Here is a 6,443-nt window from a genome sequence, read left to right as displayed (position 1 = left end):
ATGTGTCGGTTTAAGTTTAATTACTGCATTACATTTGAATCTTGTTAACTTACTTCGGAAGTCGTATGTCATTCTGATGTTTTAAAGTAGAGGCTCTCAGATCTATTTGTTTCTGTTTGAAGATAAAACACTCTTGTCTGTCACTGTTGTTTCAGGTTGTTTTTACCCCTTCAGGTTGTGCATATCTATAGCTAACGCGAGCCTTTTTTTGTTTAAGAATCACTTTTAGGCTCCTTTTTAGCCTACTGTTGACATACTGTATTACTGTGCAATGGATTTAGATCCATTAGTGGGGGATTATCGTGATGTTTTGTGTGATGATTTTGGGTGATGATAGGTGGATACTACAGGCCTAGTTTATAGCTTTGTGGTGGGTTTCACATGTTTTAAATACAGTATGTTTATGTACTTTATTATTCCGCTTGGGGAAGTTAAAGTTGAAAGCTAAAGTAATAGGCCTAATCACCGTTTTCTTACGCTGACTGGAAACAGTCGGTCATTTTACATTTTACCTAAGTACTTCGCTACATTTCAAGTCTCAGCTGTTACAGAGTAAAAACAAAAGTCTCAAAATGGTCCTGATAAAGTGTTTGACAATGGAACAGATAAAAAAAGGTCATCAATCCGCTGCAGCAGAGAAGAAGCTCCATGGTGTGTCTTCAGCTGACACTCTGGAACAGATAGCCTACATGTTGTAAATGTGTAACAACATTCACTGGAGTGTCACAGGGTGTGGGGGGTGTGGATCAGCGGGTGCACCTTGGCCAGGGCTAGCACTTTGTGCCAAAAATGATGAAGGATCACATACTTATGGAGAATGGTTATAATTAGCATTATTGTATTTCTGCAAACCCACAATGTTTATGACCTTTATATTAGGGGCATGCTGGGTCTGGCTAACATGCTAAAAGCTAAAATGCTCATGGTGTTTCACGGAGGAACTTTTACCTCCAGTGAGGTGCGTGAGACCGTTCTTCTGTTTTTGACAATAATCCCTGATAGGACTGTAGAGCCTCATTTAGCTCAAAAACTTTTAAATTTCAGGAGCCCAGTGGGACAGAGCGACAGGGTGGACTGGTTATACTGGGACAGAGAGGCAGAGTAGACGAGTCATATTTGAGAATGAACAAGCACAGAAGTTGAACCTTTTAATTGAGGAGGACTTTGAGATGCTCAGGACTGTCGTTTAGACAGGCGAGTACAACAACACATTTCTGAACTCATTCTACAGATAAGAACATCATCAACCACTGCATTGCCTAGCAACGTTGTGTGTCTGCTTTTACGGTGTGTAAAAACTGTACTGTCTCTCCTGCAGAAGTGCAGTCTGTAGAAATTGAAATTATTGTTATTTTGCTAATGTTTTTCCTCTTGTGTATGAATAGACATTTAATGCAATCTATACCATGAAAAGGATCTATTGGTATACAGATGGTTTGCAACCTCCTAATGGTCACAGAGATGGAGATCAATACTTGCATTTGTAGGCTTACAGAAGAGTATAAAACAGTGTGGTACAGTTTAGATCTGGGAGTGATGCCACAGTCATCAACGTCCAATTCCATTAATATTAATATTATTTTCTGAATGTGTACGTATTTTCAGAATCGCCTTCACGTGATACAGAGGTGGGCATAGGTCTGTGTTGAGCTGTCTAGGGCTGACAGTGCAAACACAGTCTGGGCACGGTGGAAAAGACATGTGGCCTTTAGCCAGTGTTCTTTCCCAGTTTGACAGCCAGAAGATTCACATTATAGCTGAAGGACAATTATCTCATATTGGAGACATGGAGACAAGGAGAATATCCTCTGCTCTCTCCTTGTGTAGAACAGCACAATGAGCACAAATTGCATCTCCATTTCACGCAATTCTCTTCTATATAAATGCTGCTGTTTCATGTATATTCATTTATTTAAGTGTTTAAGTGGGCTCTAATGACTTGCAAAACTAATATCCTGCTGACTCTCTATCTGATGTAAAAAGAAAATAGTGTTAAAATACATAGTGAGAAAATTATGCTATGATTTATGTACTATGGTGCCTGCATGTGGCATTTGTTTTTGCTGAGTGTGTAATTAATTATTATCAAAGAGAAGAGAGCCATTTATCCTTCTGACTCTGAGTCATCTGTGCAAGAGGCTGACATGTGGAGCTCACAGCATGCAGATTTCTTAATCTACATTTAAACAGTTGTTTTAATTACCAAGGTTTATATGAGTTGTATTCGACTGGGCCATAAAATCTGTTTGTTTTCTCTGAATTTAATATGGTATTTAAATCCAAGGCACGTGCTTGTCTTCTGTCAGTAATAGCAATACTGAAAAATGTTTTTTTTTTTTTTAGGGTTTAGACATTTGGGACATCCACAGCTAAACGCCTGCTCCCTCCACATATGAGGGCGCACAGATAGCACTATTTGAAGAGCTCAGAAATCAATTTGCAGCTACAAAAGAAAACCAGTTAACCTTAGAGGTCTTTGAAAAACGTTACAATTTTCACTCTGTGCCTGGTCCAAAAGAGGCTGTTTATTTTTCCCATTGGCTGGTGGAGCTGTCTGCTCGCTTCCTGTGGATGTCAACCAGGCTCTCAAGCCCAGAGAACTGAGGGTGAAATTGAAGCTGATGTATGCAGCCATGAGCCCCTAACGGCCATGACACCTGCCCGGTTACTCTGAGCTCAGCACCCACACCCCCCAGCCCTAACTACCTCAGACAGCCCCAGCCAGAGATGAGGTAGCCTATATATGAATGTGTGTGTGTTGGAGATGATTCGTTATACAGCACAGGGCCCGTTAAATGTAAAAATGAAGTGAGCGAACTGGGAGTGTGACTCAACCAGGGAGTGGATTTCAAAGCCGACAGCTTCCACAGAAGCTTCATGACATCCATTATTTATTGAGGTCTCTTTGACACATTCAGCCACTTTTTTTTACCTGCTGCTTTTAGATAGCAGAACAGAGGAGTACACACTCCTCTCTCTGGGAAAATTGACGCAATCAGCCGAGAATTTAGCACACAATAGTTGGTCTCGCCATTACAATAAATGAAACATTATTATACTATTTAGATTTCAGATATATATTAGATTTACATTAATTTATTTTTTTGTCATTTTCCCATGGTGCCCCATTGACTGATCTCCATTGTCATTATATTCCCCACAAGCATATCAAATAATACAAAGCTAAAGATAATGATACAAATTTCAGCAGCATATTAGGAAAATTCCAGGACTTTTCATATGAATTCCTAAAATAAATCATTTAGATATTGATCAATTTTTAATATCCTCCCTGGACATGCCTGGGCTGTCATCATAAACATGAAGTAACTAGAAAAAAGGCTGGTTTCCCCAAACCATTTTGATTTGCTTTGGCTGTATTATCTTGGGTCAATACTCATATACCTTCTGCTTAGATTTAGGGTCAGTTTAAGCCTGTTGGCCATTAGACACTCTTCAGGGTGACCTACTCATTTATACTTCTCAAATAAAGCCAAACCAATAAATCAATTTGAATAATTGCAACTTATTATCAAGTTAACTGCATTATGTTCATGAAAAATAGAAAAGAAGTGATAGGTGTAAATGAGATTGACACAGGTGTTCTAGTTTTATTAGTCCATTTACAGTCATAACAATTTAATGTGAAAAATGTGAACTGCTTATAGCAACGGCTTCAGCAGCTTCAGTGCCAGAATATATTGCTATTGGTGGGACAGATACCATTCTTACTACTGTCCGTCTATGAAATGCACATTAACCCTACACCCTAAAAAATGCTGGGTTATTTCATCTACCCAACCGCTGGGTTATGAAATGTTTTACCCATTATGGGTTATTTATATGGAAGTTGGGTTATTTTGTGCAACTCATGTGTTGAGTCAAAATCCATCAACCCAACATACATCGGTTGACCCAGCACTTGGGTTGTTTGTGCTTCGAACGTCATTGGGTTGCATCAGATCATCACCAGAGTCCACACACCGAGCGCTTGTCACAGCAGAGAACCAGTCTGGTCATCCAACGAGGCAAATACATAATAAAAGGTTTGTGTACACTAGCTACATGTCTAATTCACATTGTCTGTGTTGCGTTACCTATTAAAGTACTATCTTTATATTGTGAGGCTAGTTGGTTAGTTTGGCTAACAACGTAGCTAGCTAACCTTAGCCATTTAGCCGTTATCATGGAAGCATGTATAGCCTACAGCTTAACCGTTTGGTCTGAATTATATTAATGAATTAATGAAACAAGTTCATAATGCCCATGGGCATATGGTCATGTTTATTGAGTTCACCAGGCTAATTTGCCAGCTAGTTTCAAGCTAGTCAGGTAATTCGGCAGTTAACAAACTATCTAGCTAGCTAGCTAGCTAGATAGTTTACTAGCCAACTGGCTGTCAGTTAGTTGCTTTGCTAGCTATATTATTTTAACTGGCTGTAAATCAACGCGCTTGTTTTTCCTTGAAGCTTTTAATGTGAAATGTGAAGGCATAACAGTGTATGACTGATTAAAGTATGTAAAAACAGTGAGATAACCTGATATGTATGACTAAATGCATTTATGTGCATTTATTTAAGTAATGTGGTGACCCACAATAGATAAGAACAAATGCTTATTTAAAATGGCGGCCTGGCAAACGACAAGGGCCACTTGAGTTAAGGGTTAAGAAATATATAATAAAAAGTTTGGGAACCACTGCTGTACTGTTGTACTGACACTCGTGCCCTGAAGGCTATGCTTTGAGCAGCCACAAATATTCTTGTAAAAAGGTAAAAACAATTTACATGCATGCAATTTGTCATATGAATTGTATAGGTAGAGAGGGAGGATTGTGATGCTAAATAAAATGGCTGTTATCTTCACATTGGATTACATTCTGCTGTTAGTCTGCATTGCTTTTACATGGTGATATCTGAATAGTTAATACAATAGCAATTGTATCTTTGCTTAAGCTCTTTTTGTGTTTGTTTCAGATCAATGGATAGCTTTGTCATTAACACTATGACAGAGTGCCAGACCTTGTCGAAAGATTTAAAAGGTAAGAAATATGTTTTCCCATCCACAGCATATCAAGTCTGCATTGCTATTAAAGCCCTTTTCAGACATGAATTCTTATGAAATATAATTTCCTCTTTTTTTCAATAGCTTCCACGTAATATGTCAAAGTGACTCCAATAGATGAATAGAGCCGGCCACTGGATTCCTGGAGGAAAGGCTGCGGAACGTCAGGAAGCGGCTGAGATCAACCAGCAGGTTGCAGAGCACGGCACAGACACCACCACAAACGCCAGATGATGGCGCTCTAGCAAGGGCTCTCATACCAGGTAATTATTAAACTGAAAAATGATTTGATGAAGCAAAACATCCATATTTCAGTGAATGACAACTTTCTTGTTCTTTTTTACAGACTGTACCATATCAGACGAACGTGGGTCACAGCTTAAAGAATGGTTGAGAAATAATTCTCAGCCCCTCAGCCAGATAGAGAACTACATGCAGAACACAGCAGTCTACAGGGCCAAGTGGATTAGGGACAACAATTGGACCATCGATCAGATCTCGAAGAGTTCCCTCACCTAATGACCAAAGGCATGGTAGGTATAGGGAAATATGATCTTACATATAAGGATGCATTGTTTATAATGTTTTATTAGTGTGCCACATTGAATTGGTTTTAAAAATGTGTTTTCCATTTTATAGATTGCACAAGCTTGTCCTGCATGGGGATGCTGCATCAAAGTTGTTTGAAACTTGGTCACGTGAAATGCCAGGAGGGGAGTCTAAAATGGTAAAGTTTATTCAAAGTAGAATACTTGCTTGCAAGTAGAGCTAATGGCTCTTAATAGCAGCTTTTTAATAGGAATTTGAATTTGTTCAGTATAGACCTGTTGAATGTTCAGCCAGTTCATTCGTAATTGTTGTTTTGCTCTGAATGTTTTCCTACCTGAGTGATATGAACTGCACCAGTTCCACTATATTGTTGATATAATAATTCTTTTTCAAAGATTCCATTATGTTGTTTTGTTTTTGTATTGTTTAAGTGTTTATTAAATAATATATGCATACATCTAGCATGTATTCTGTTCTAGGTTTGTAGTTTAACAGTTTTATTGCAATTTATTTTCTTAAATTGTACTGTAATGTGTTAGAATTAATCTGGCATATAGGTTAATTTTGCCCAGCATTCGGGTACACTATATAACAAATATATAGTTGAATCAACCCAGAATTGTAATTAATTTGACCCAGCATTTGGGTACACTATATAACAAATATGTAGTTGAATCAACCCAGAATTGTAATTAATTTGACCCAGCATTTGGGTACACTATATAACAAATATGTAGTTGAATCAACCCAAAATTGTAATTAATTTGACCCAGCATTTGGGTACACTATATAACAAATGTATGTAGTTGAATCAACCCAGAATTATAATT

General features: G+C 38.1%; 1 long non-coding RNA gene across 1 annotated transcript; it reads left to right on the top strand.

Annotated features, from left to right (window-relative positions):
• The first annotated feature begins 3,777 nt into the window (after window positions 1-3,777).
• LOC114554843 (uncharacterized) lies at window positions 3,778-5,543 on the top strand. The gene is made up of 4 exons (XR_003692479.1): window positions 3,778-4,046; window positions 4,977-5,041; window positions 5,149-5,327; window positions 5,411-5,543. It is a non-coding gene; the product is annotated as an uncharacterized LOC114554843 (long non-coding RNA).
• The last annotated feature ends 900 nt before the right edge of the window (window positions 5,544-6,443 follow it).

Source organism: Perca flavescens, chromosome 4, assembly GCF_004354835.1.
Source record: "Perca flavescens isolate YP-PL-M2 chromosome 4, PFLA_1.0, whole genome shotgun sequence".
Classification (NCBI taxonomy): domain Eukaryota; kingdom Metazoa; phylum Chordata; class Actinopteri; order Perciformes; family Percidae; genus Perca; species Perca flavescens.
The sequence above is the reverse complement of the archived record's forward strand: the minus strand, read 5'-3'. Positions and strand labels throughout refer to the sequence as shown.